We start from the raw sequence: 13,807 nt of genomic DNA on the forward strand, positions 1-13,807 counted from the left end.
CCGAATCAGCAAAGAAGTTAAACTCTCACTCTTTGCATATGAGATGATACTTTAAATGTAAAACTCAAAAGACTCCACCCCAAAACTGTTAGAACTCATACAATAATTCAGTAAACTGGCAGAATATAAAATCAATGCACAGAAATCAGTTTTATTTTTATACACCAACAAGACAGAAGAAATTGAGTCAATCCCATTTACAGCTGCACCCAAAACCATAAGATACCTTTGAATAAATCTAACCTAAGAGACAAAGAATTGGTACTCAGAAAACTATGAATACTCATGAAAGAAACTGAGGAAAACACAAAGAAATGGAAAAACATTCCATGCTCATAGACTGGAAAAACAAATACTATGAAAATTTCCATGCTACCTAGAGCAATCTACACATTTAATACAATCCCTATCAAAATACCATCAATGTTTTTCAAAGAAATGCAATAATCCTAAAATTTATATGGAACTAGAAAACATACTGAATAGCCAGAAGAATGTTGAAAAAGAAAACCAACCCTGGTGGCATCATAATGCCTGACTTCAAGCTCCATTACAAAGCTGTAATCATCAAGACAGTATGGTACTGGCACAGAAGCAGACACATTAATCAATGGAACAGAATAGAGAGTCCAGAAATGGACCCTCAACTCTCTGGTCAACTAATCTCCAACAAAGCAGGAAAGAATGGAAAAAAAGGCAATTTCTTCAACAAATGGTGTTGGTAAAACTGGACAGCCACATGCAGAAGAATGAAACTGGACCGTTTCCTTATACCATGCACAAAATGGATGAAAGACCTCAATGTGAGGCAGGAATCCATCAAAATCCTTGAGGAGAACACAGGCAACAACCTCTTTGACCTCAGCCATAGCAAATTCTTCCTAGAAATATCACCAAAGGCAAGGGAAGCAAGGGCAAAAATGAACTATTGGGACTTCATCAAGATAAAAAGTTTTACACAGCAAAGGAAGCAGTCAACAAAACCAAATGGGAGAAGATACTTGCAAATGACTTATTAAAGGTCTTGTATATCATTGGGGAGGGGAGGCGAACCATAAGAGACTATGGACTCTGAAAAACAACCTGAGGGTTTTGAAGGGTCAGGGGTGGGAGGTTGGGGGAACAGGTGGTGGGTGATGGGGAGGGCACGTTTTGCATGGAGCACTGGGTGTTGTGCAAAAAGAATGAATACTGTTACGCTGAAAAAATTAATAAAAAGGGAAAAAAAAAAGGTCTTGTATATCAAATATATACATATATATAAATATATATCAAAATCTATAAAGCACTTATCAAACTCAACACCCAAAGAATAATCCAATCAAGAAATGGGCAGAAGACATGAACACACATTTCTGCAAAGACATCCAGATGGCCAACAGACACATGAAAAAGTGCTCAACCCCACTGGGCATCAGGGAAATACAAATTCAAACCTCAGTGAGATGCTGCATCACAACAGTCAGAATGGTGAAAATTAACAAGTCAGGAAATAACATATGTTGGCAAGGATGTGGAGAAAGGGGAACCCTCCTACACTGCTGGTGGGAATGAAAGTTGGTTCAGCTACTCTGGAAAACAGTGTGGAACTTCTTCAAAAAGTTGAAAATAGAACTAACCTATGACCCAGCAATTACATTACTGGGTATTTACCTCAAAGATACAAATGTAGTGATCCAAGGGGGCATCTGCACACCAATGTTTATAACAGCAAGGTCCACATTACCCAAACTATGGAAAGAGCCCAGATATCCATCAATAGATGAATGGATAAAGAACAACTGGTATGTATATACAATGGAATATTATGCAGCCATCAAAGTAAATGAAATCTTGCCATTTGCAAAGATGTGGATGGAACTAGAAGGTATTATGCTAAGCAAAATAAGTTAATCAGAAATACAATTATATTATCTCACTAATATGTGAAATTTAAGAAGAATGAAACTGGAAAGGAAACTGGAAGGGAAGAGGATAGGGGGGATGGGGTAACTGGGAGGACATGTGATGTAATGAATACTGGGTATTATTCAAGACTGATGAATCACAGAACTGTACCTCTGAAACCAGTAACACATTGTATATTTACTAACTGAATTAAAATTAAAAAAAATTTTTAAAGAAATATATATGCATTTAATCCAAAAGAAGGCACAGAAAAAGAAACAAGAAGCTGTATGATGGAAATCTAAGCACATCATTAATTATATGTAAATCCTTTAAACATTCTAATTAAAAGGTCATGATCATTAAGAGTGTTTTTTGAAAAATCAATACCTAAATATGTACTGTGTACAAGAAACGAACCTTGTATAAAAACTCTGATTGATTAAAGTCAAAGGAAAGATTAAATTATACCATCTAAATACTAATAGTAATTTTTATTTTATGAGACTTTATTTATTTGACACAGAGAGAGAGATCACAAGTAGGCACAGAGGCAGGCAGAGAGAGAGGGGAAACAAGCTCCCCACCAAGCAGAGAGCCCAATGCAGGGCTCGATTCCAGGACCCTGAGATCATGACCTGAGCTGAAAGCAGAGGCTTAACCCACTGACCCACCCAGGCACCCCTAATAGTAATTTTTAAAAAATAAAGTGGCTATATTAATACCTGACAAAGTAGACTTCAGAAAAAAGCATATTATCAGGGATATTAAAGAATATTCTATCAAGGAAAAAGGATCAATTCATCATGAATACATAGAAATACCAAAGGTATATAAATTCAGTAAAAGAACTTCAAAATTTATAAATAAAAAAAAGACTTCTAGAAGTTGGCATATGTACAATTACAGCTGGAAAGTTCAACACTATTCTCTCTGTAATTGGGCGACAAAAATATGATAACCCAGTAAGGGTAAGTAAGAAAACTAACAACCAACTTTGCTAATAGAACACGCCTCCAGAATCTACAAGCATTGCTCTTCAGGATGCACTGATATTTATCAAAAAAGACTATGTTCTGATCAATAGCATAAATCTGGTGTTGTACCCCATTCAACTTATAGGACCTCATTTACGTGTCTTCCCAACTCCACATTCCTAACTCCATATTCCATCATAATTATCTTAAATTGGGCCTCTGAGTACCCACTGAGGATAGATGCTATCAACACCATCTCATAATTTAAATGTACACACACACACACACACACACATACACACACAGACTGATACAGAAATAACCACAGAGGTGTATGTATGCGGATTATTATGCATACCTATATGATATATTATATTTTTATATATACATATATATGCATATATATGTATATATATTTTAAGTCTAATCACTGAGGAACTAAGATCAAAGACATCGAAAGAGCAGCAAGCATGAGTAGCATGTAGATCTTTCTTCCTCCATAAAGTGAACCAGAGATCCTTGAATAACCAGGTCATTCTGAGACTTGAGAAGGCAAATTTTAAAATATTCCTAAAACATCTAGTAGTAACAAAAGTAAAGATGGACTTAAAGTGATGGAGCATGTTGAAGTACACAGTGGCCAACATGAGTTTCCCATGGCTACACTGGAACAACCTGAGCAAACAACATAAATACGGTAATAATTTAAATAAATAATTTAGAAAACAAATGAAGGAGAAGGAACGAATTTTTTTTAAAGAAATATTCGAAGTAATAAAAGACTGATTGAAATAGAAAATCACCATTGGTACACCATAGTTATAATTAATGCAGGGACTATATACAACACAACATCTACCTACTTTTTTTAAAGATTTAATTTTCTAGGAAAGATTTAGGTTCATAGCAAAATTGACAGCAAGTACAAAGATTTCCTATATACCTACTATCCTTATATATGTACAGCTGTCCTCATTGTTAACATCCCCTCCAGAGTGGTACATTTGTTATAAATAATGAACCTATATGTCACATCACAATCACTGAGAGTCCATAATACACATTATGGCTCATTCTTGGCGTTGTATATTCTATGGGTTTGAACAAATGTATAATAACATGTATCTATTATTACATAATATAGAATATTTTAATGCCCTAAAATTTGCATTATCTCAGAGTATCTGTCCACAGTATTTACTAATTACAAAGGGAAGAATGGTAATTTTAGAGTGGAGAATCTTGGAAGATAGTATCATAACTAAGTAACTAATGTTAACATCATACTAGAATGTTAACTACTATTAACATTAAGTACGTTCTAATATCATGCACTAAGAAGGACATGGTACCTCTTTTTTAGTAATCATAACCTCAGTCTTACTGTAAGAAAACAATGGGAAAATCCAGTCAACCAACAAAATAATGAACTGTACACTTCAAAAGCATCAAGGTTGTGAAAGACAGGGAAGATTGAGAACTGTCACAAATCAAAAAAACTAAAGAGATTTAACAACTAAATACAACATAGGACTGAGGACTCCATCCTGAAAAAAAATGCAAATTAGTAGAAACACTGGTGAAATTCAAATGTGCTTTATAATTTAGCTGATCCTATTATATCCAGGTTTAATAATTGTTCTGTAATGATATAAAATGTTAACAAAATGGGATGAGAATCTGGATGAAAAGTACATGGGAACCTCTATACTATTTTTACAATGTTTCAGTAACTATAAAATTATCTCACAATTAAAACTAAAATAAATATCACCAGACTTTTTAGTAGAAATTGGCAAACTGATTTAAAACTTACAGCAGATAGAATATTAGCCATCAGAAAGGATGAATACCTAATATTTGCATCAACATTATGGAACTGGAGGAGATTATGCCAAGTGAAATAAGTCAAACAGAGAAAGACAGTTATCATATGGTTTCACTTATTTGTGGAACATAAGGAACAGCATGGTGGACATTAGGAGAAAGAAAGGAAGAATGAAGGGGGGGCGAATCAGAGGGAGGAGATGAACCATGAGAGACTGTGGACTCTGGGAATCAAACAGGGTTTTACAAGGGAGGAGAGTGGGGGGATGGGTGAGCCCAGGGATGGGTATTAAGGAGGGCACGTATTGCATGGAGCACTGGGTGTTATATGCAAACAATGAATCATAGAACACTACATCAAAAACTAATGATGTACTATATACTGATTAACATAAAAATTATTTAAAAAATTAAAATTAAATTTACAGCAGAATGCAAAAACAAAATACACAGAATAATTTTGTAAAGGATCAAAGTTAGACAATTTTCACTAACTGATTTGAAGACATTATAAACCTACATAATCAACTCAGAGCAGTATTTGCATAAAGACAGACATATAGATTAATAGAACAGAATGGTCCTGAAATAGACCCACCATTACATTGGCAACTGATTTTTTTTTATTTTTATTTTTATTTGTTTATTTACAGCATAACAGTGTTCATTGTTTTGGCATCACACCCAGTGCTCCATGCAGTACGTGCCCTCCCTATTACCCACCACCTGGTTCCTCAACCTCCCACCCCCCCACCCCCCTGCCGCCCCTTCATAACCCTCTGGTTGTTTTTCAGAGTCCATAGTCTCTCATGGTTCATCTCCCCTTCCAGTTTCCCTCAACTCCCTCTCCTCTCCATCTCCCCATGTCCTCCATGTTATTTGTTATGCTCCACAAATAAGTGAGACCATATGATACTTGACTCTCTCTGCTTGACTTATTTCGCTCAGCATAATTTCTTCCAGTCCCGTCCATGTTGCTACAAAAGTTGGGTATTCGTCCTTTCTGATGGAGGCATAATACTCCATTGTGTATATGGACCACATCTTCCTTATCCATTCATCCGTTGAAGGGCATCTTGGTTCTTTCCACAGTTTTGCGACCGTAGCCATTGCTGCAATAACCATTGGGGTACAAATGGCCCTTCTTTTCACTACATCTGTATCTTTGGGGTAAATACCCAGCAGTGCAATTGCAGGGTCATAGGGAAGCTCTATTTTTAATTTCTTCAGGAATCTCCACACTGTTCTCCAAAGTGGCTGCACTAACTTGCATTCCCACCAACAGTGTAAGAGGGTTCCCCTTTCTCCACATCCTCTCCAACACACGTTGTTTCCTGTCTTGCTAATTTTGGCCATTCTAACTGGTGTTAGGTGGTATCTCAATGTTGTTTTAATTTGAATCTCCCTGATGGCTAGTGATGATGAACATTTTTTCATGTGTCTGATAGCATTGGCAACTGATTTTTAAGAAAGGTGCTTAGGTAATTCACGGGAAAAATAGTATATTTTCTAAAACTGTTTCTGGAACAATTTGACATTAATATAAAGAAAAAACACATTCTTGCCTCACAAAAAGTATTTCAAAATATAGCATAGACCTATTTTTAATTTTTGAGGAATCTCCATACTGTCTTCCATACCAATTGTACCAATTTACACTTCAACTACTCTGCATCTTCGTCAATACTTGTTATCTCTTACCTTTTTGGTAAAAGACATCCTAATAATTATGAGGTGATAGTTCACTGTGTTTTTTTTTTTGTTTTTTTTTTTTTTTTGTGTCTTCGTACTATTTAATTTATTTTTATCATGGACATTACAGTTTTATTACATATGAACATTGGCTTATTTACTGTCTTCTGCTTAAATAACAATGACAGCATTTATATTACAAAACATTTCTTTCTTCTGAGCCAGACATTATGTTATAGACGTAGCCCATGTTGTGTCACTTTATCTTTTTTTCTTTTTTTTTTTAAACCAAACAAATTATTTATTTTTTTTTTCAGCGTAACAGTATTCATTCTTTTTGCACAACACCCAGTGCTCCATGCAAAACGTGCCCTCCCCATCACCCACCACCTGTTCCCCCAACCTCCCACCCCTGACCCTTCAAAACCCTCAGGTTGTTTTTCAGAGTCCATAGTCTCTTATGGTTCGCCTCCCCTCCCCAATGTCCATAGCCCGCTCCCCCTCTCCCAATCCCACCTCCCCCCAGCAACCCCCAGTTTGTTTTGTGAGATTAAGAGTCATTTATGGTTTGTCTCCCTCCCAATCCCATCTTGTTTCATTCATTCACTGTGGTTTTGATTTGAATTTCCCTGATGACTAGTGACGTTGAATACCTTTACTTGTACCTACTAGTCATTTATATAGTATCTTTGAAGAAATATCTATTCAGGTCTTTTGCCCACTAGAGTTGTAGGAGTTCCTTGTATAGTTTATATATTAGCCTCTTATCATACATGGTTTGCAAATATTTTCTCCCATTTTGGTCTGTCTTTTCATTTTTTTAATATCTCCTATACTGTGCATAAGATTTTTAGTTTGATGAAGTCCCACTTGTTCATTTTTGTTCTTGTTGCCTTTGCATTTGGTGCCATATCTTAAAAAACAAAAAATTATTGCCAAGATCAATGTCAAGGAGTTTATCCCCTGTTTTCTTCAGAGACTATGAAGGTTTTAGGTTTTAGGACTTACATTCAAGTCTTTAATCCATTTGAAGTTGATTTGGGGGCACAGTATAAGACAGAGGTCCAGTTTCATTCTTTCCATATGAATAGTCAGTTTCCTGACCATCATTTATTGAAAAGACTGTCCTTTTCCACTGTGTTTCTGGTGTCCTTGTCAAAGATTTGTTGATCATATATCCATGGGGTTATTTCTGGGCTCTCTATTCTATTTCACTGGTCTATGTATCTATTTTTATGCAGCACCATACTGTTTTGATTACTATTGGATTGTAATATAGTATGAAATAATAAGTGCAATGTTTCCAGCTTTGTTCTTCTTTCTCCAGATTGCTTTGGCTATTTAAGGTCTTTTGTGGTTCCATACAATTTTAAAATTTTTTCCCTTTTCTATGAAAAACGCCATGGAAATATTAATAGGAAACACATTAAATCTGTAGACTGCTTACATGGATGGACAGTTTAACAAGACCAATTCTTCTAATCCAAGAACACTGGGTATCTTTCCATTAACTTGTGTCTTCTTCCATTTTTTTCATCCTTCTCTCCGTGCAGGTCTTTCACTTCCTTCACTAAGTTTTTTTTCCTGTTTTATTTGCTCTGATGTTACTACAAATGGGACTGTTTTCTTAAATTTCTTTTTCAGGTAGTTTGTTGTTAATGTAGGATAATATAACTGATTTTCATATGTTGACTTGGTACCCTACAAATCTATTATTTTCTTGTACTAATTCATTTTTTATTTTTTTTTAAATTCCAGTATAGTTAACATAATAGTATTATAATATTTTCCAGTGTACATTATAATGATTCAACAATACTACACATGTTTTGGGGGTAAATACCCAGCAGTGTGATTATCATAGTGTAGTTCCATCTTTAACTTTTTAAGGAAGCTCCATACTCTTTTTCATAGTGACTGCACAAGTTTGCATTCCCACAAACAGTGCATAAGAGTTCCTTTTCCTCCACATCCTTGCCAACACTTGCTCTTTCTTGTCTTGTTGATTTTAGCCATTCTGAAAGGTATGAGGTGATACCTCATTGCAGTTTTGATTTATACTTCACTGATAATGAGTGAGGTTGAGCATCTTTTCATGTGTCTGTTGGCCGTCTGTATTCCTTCTTTTGGAGAAATGCCTGTTCATGTCTTCTGCCCATTTTTAATTGGATTATTTTTTTCAGGTGTTGAGTTTTATAAGTTCTTTGTATCTTTTGGATACTAACATTTTACCAGATATACTATCTACAAATATCTTCTGTCATTGTGTCAAAGATTAACTGACCATATAAATGTAAATATATATGTTTATTTCTGGGCTTTCTATTCTATTTCATTGATCTATGTGTCTATTTTTATGCCAATACAATACTATTTGGATTACTACAACCCTGTACTGTAACTTGAAATCTGAACTTGTGATACCTCCTGCTTTATTTTTCTTTTTCAAGAAATTTTTGGCTACTTGGGGTCTTCACTGGTTCCATACAAATTGTAGGACTGTTTGTACTACTTACATTAAAGATGTTCCTTGTATTTTGATAAGGATTGCATTAAATCTATAGATTACTTTGGGTAGTATGGACATTCTAACAATAGTTGTTCTTCCAATCTATGATCATGATATATCTTTCCACTTGTTTGTGTCATTCTCAGTATCTTTCATCAGTATTTTACCAATTTCAGAGTATAGGTTTTTTCCCTCCCTGTTTAGGTTTATTCATCAGTATTTTATTATATTTTCTACAATCATAAATGACATTGCTTTCTTAATTTCTCTTTCAGTTACTTCATTATTATTATATAAAAATGCCATGGGTTTCTATACATTGATTTTTATATTCTGCAACCTGAATTCACTTATCAGTTCTAGTAGTTTTTTTAGTGGTAGTCTTTAGGGTTCACCATATACAATATCATGTCTTCTGCAAATAGTGGAAGTTTTACTTCTTTATTACCAACTTTGATATCTTTTTTCCTTCTCTTTTCTGACTAGTGACTAGAAATTCCAGTACTATATTAAAGCATAGTGGTGAGAGTAGACATTCCTGTCTTGTTCCTGACATTAGGAGACATGTTTTCAGTCTTTCACCATTATGTATGATGTTAGCTGTGGATTTTTCATGATCTTTATTAGGTTGAGATATATGCCCTCTAATCCTACATTGTTGAGGGTTTTTATCATGGATGGGTGTTTTATTTTCTCAAATGCTTTCTCGGCATGTATTGAAATCATATGGTTTTCATCCCTTCCTTTATGGATTTAATGTATCTCACTGACTGGCCTGAAAATACTGAACAACCTTTTCATCCCAGGAATTAACTCCATTTGACTGTGATGAATATATAATATATTACATAATATATAATTATATAATATATAATATATTGTTGAATTTGGTTTCCTAATATTTTGTTGAGAATTTTTGCATCTATGTTCATCAGAAATATTGGCCTATAGTTCTTTGTTTGTAGTCTCCTTTCTTTACTGTATTATGTTAGTCACTATACAGCATATAATTAGTTTTCGATGCAGTGTTCAATGGTTCATTACTTGCATGTAAAACCCATTGTTCATTACAACACATAGTCTCTTTATCTGGTTTGGGTATCAGGGTAATACTGGCTTCATAAAATGAATTAAGATGTTTTCCTTCCTCTTCTATTTTTTGAAATATTTTGAGAATAATAGGTATTAACTCTTCTTTAAATATTTGGTAAAATTCACCTATGAAGCCATCTGGTCCTGGATTTTTGTTTGCTGAGAATTTTTTGATTACAGATCCAATTCCATTGCTGGTAATTGATGTGTTAAACTTTTTATTTCTTCCTGATTCAATTTTGGGAGGTTATGTTTCTAGGAATTTATCCATTTCTTCTTGGTTGCCCAATTTGTGGCATATAATTTTTCATAATATTCTCTTACACACTTTTGTCTTTTTATGATGTCAGTTGCTATTTCTCCCTTTTCATTTTTTATTTTATTTATTTGCATCCTCCCTCTTTCTTTCTCTCTCTCTCTCTCTCTCTTGACAAGTCTGGCTGAAGTTTAATCAACTTTGTTGATCTTTTCAAAGAACCAGCTCCTTGTTTATTTCTGCTCTAATCTTTATTACTTTCTTCCTTCTGCTGACTTCACTTTTTGTTTGTTGTTCTTTTTTAGTTCCTATGGATGTAAGGTCAGATTGTTTATTTGGGATTTTTCTTGCTTCTTAACACAATCCTGTATTGCTATAAACTTCTCTCTCAGAACATCTTGTGCTATATTCCAAAGATTTTGAACCATTGTGTTTTAATTTTCATTTGACTCCATGTATTTTCTGATTTCTTGATTGACTTATCAATTGTTTAGTAGCTTCTGTGTATTTGTGTCCCTTCCAAGTTTTTTCTTATGGTTGATTTCTAGTTCCATAGCACCATGGTAAGAAAAGATGTATGGTATGACTGTAATCTTTTTGAATATGTTGATACTTGTTTTGTGGTCTAATATGTGATCTGGAGAATGTGCCATATGCACTTGAAAAGAATGTGTATTCTACTGTTTTAGGATGGAATATTCTGAATATATCTGTTAAAACCACCTTTGAATGTGTCATTCAAAACAAATTTCCTTGTTGATTTTCTCTTTGAATGATCTGTCCATTGATGTAAGTGGAGTGTTAAAGTCCTTACTATATTTTATTACTATCGATTACTGCTTCAAATACATTTTCTGTCCCTCTCCACTTTCTTCTCTTTCTGGGGTCCCGATAATGGGAATGTTATTACACTTGATGGTGTCACTAAGTTCTTTAAAGTCTTTTCTCAATATACAGTGTTTGTTTGTCTCTCACTTGTTAAGCTTGATTCCCTTCCATTACTCTATCCTCCAGGTCCCTTTTACATTCCTCTACTTCCTGTAGCTGACTATTTATTCCACCTATGTATTTTTTATTTCACTTATTGAGCTCTTTATCTCTGACATGTTATTTCTTATCTCTTTGGAAAGGACCTCACTGTTGTCCTCTACCCTTTTCTGAAGTCCAGTGAGTGTCTTTATATTCCTTAAATTCTCTATCAGGCGTATTACTTATTTCTGTTTCACTTAGATCTCTTGCTATGATTTTGTCCTGTTCTTTCATTTGGGACATATTCCTCTATCTCCTCATTTTGTCTAACACTCCATGTTAGGAAAGTCAGCTATGTCTTCTGCTCTTGAAAGTAATGGCTTTACAAAAAAGAGGTACCATAGTGCCCCCCAGTACATTGTCCCCTGCTCACCAGAACATGGCACTTCAGGGGCATCTACTATGTGTGTTTCTTGCATCCTGCTGTTGTGTCTGAGTTGCTTTTTCTTTCAGTCCAGACATCTGTACTCTCTGCCTTTTGTGGGCTATGCTTCCTGTCTGTGGTGGTAGTGAGAACCAGGAAGGCCAGTTCTGAGGAAGTGTTTCTCCAGGGTGGCTTAGGGATGGGGCAGTAGTGTTAGCAAAATTTGCAATGAGTTGCTAGTCCAAGGCCAGCTCATTGAAGCATGGCAGCTAGAAGCATGTAGTATCTCTGCCTGTGAGAGTTGCAGAGGGTGCACACATAGCACAATGGCATAAATGGCATTAACAAAACTCATGCTGAGCCCAGGGCCGAGGCCAGCAGGCTGGGAGTGGGCAAGTCCTTAGGAGAATGCATGGGTAAGGCACACTACTAGCAGGTTAGGTATCAAGTGTCTGTATAGAGCTGCCTCCCACAGATGGTGTTTACACTGGGGGGCAGGTGAGGAAAATGGCACCTGCCAGCGTTTTTGTTTCCGGAGAATTACCCAACATGCTCCAAAATGTATATAGATTTTCCTCCTATTTGCCACAGGAGCTGTAGGAACTATGGCTTCTATGTTGCCTCTCTGTGGGCTACTGTCTCTTTAAAGGCAGGGACTCAGCTATCACTCACCCTCCCTGCTCACCTAGTGCTGAGCCAGCTGCCTTTTAGAGCTCCAAGCTCCAAGTCCCACTGGTTATACAAACTCACAGAATTCAACCCCTCTAGTTCTGAAAGCCAAAAATTATGAGGATTCACCTTTCTCATATGGACTCCTTGGTGCGAGGGACTATGTATTTTCCCTCTCCTCACCAGAAGCTCCCTCCCTCCCTCCTGCACATAGCCCCCAACCACATTTCCAGCCTTTCTAACTTCTCAGATGCAACTGCTTCTCTACATTTAGTTGTGGAGTTTGTTCTGTCAGTTTCTAGATCACTCTCCAGATAATTTACACAGATGATACACAGATAATTTACACAGTGAGATATTTATTTGTAAACATGGTTGCCGTGAGCTTAGTGTCCTCTTACTCCATCAACTTCCTGAGCTCCCTCTATTCATTGATTAATTCTAAGAGATTTTTGATGGAGTCATTAGGATTTTTGATAAATAAGACTGTGTCGTTTGTAAACAGAGACAATGATCCAGCTACCCACTTCTGGGTATATCTAAGAAAATCAAAACCACTATCTTGAGGATACTCCCATGTTCATTAAAGTGTTATTTATATCGGGTTCTCTGCCCCGCAGGGAGCCTGCTTCCTCCTCTCTCTCTGCCTGCCTCTCTGCCTACTTGTGATCTCTCTCTCTGTCAAATAAATAAATAAAATCTTTAAAAAAAAGTGTTATTTATAATAGTCAATATATGAAATAACCCAAGTGTCCATCAACAGATTAATAGATAAAGAAAATATCATGTATAAATACAATGGAATATCACTCAGCCATTTAAAAAAACAAACAAAAAAAAGGATATATCTTGCCATTCACAATAACATGGATGAATCTGGGGGGTATAATGTTAATCATGTATAAATACAATGGAATATCACTCAGCCATTTAAAAAAACAAACAAAAAAAGGATATATCTTGCCATTCACAATAACATGGATGAATCTGGGGGGTATAATGTTAAGTGAAATAAGCCAGAAAGAAAAAGGCAAATATTATATTTTATCACTTCCATGTTAAATATATATTGAAAAATAAACTCATAGAAACAAAGAGCAGGATAGTAGTTGTCAGGAGGGGAGGAGTGGGGAAAATGGGGAAATATTGGTCAAAAGATAAAAAGATACATTTTATTGTAAAATGGATGAAGTTCTGAGGATCCAGTATACAACAAGGGGACTATAGTTAATAGTACTATACTGTATATTCAAAATTTGTTAAATGAGTAGATCTTAAGCATTCTCACCAGACTTACAAAAAAAGATAACTATGTGAAGTGTTACTGGTAAATAGTTCATAACATATACATATATCAAATCACTACATTGTATACATTGAAACTGTTTTGTGATTTTTAACTCAATAATGCTGGAAAATAATTTTAATTATAAAATCTTAATATAAATACATTATTGTAAAAGGTAATAAATGCCTGAAACACACAATATTATTAACCTAAATAT

This window comes from Meles meles, chromosome 9 (genome assembly GCF_922984935.1).
Source record: "Meles meles chromosome 9, mMelMel3.1 paternal haplotype, whole genome shotgun sequence".
NCBI lineage: Eukaryota > Metazoa > Chordata > Mammalia > Carnivora > Mustelidae > Meles > Meles meles.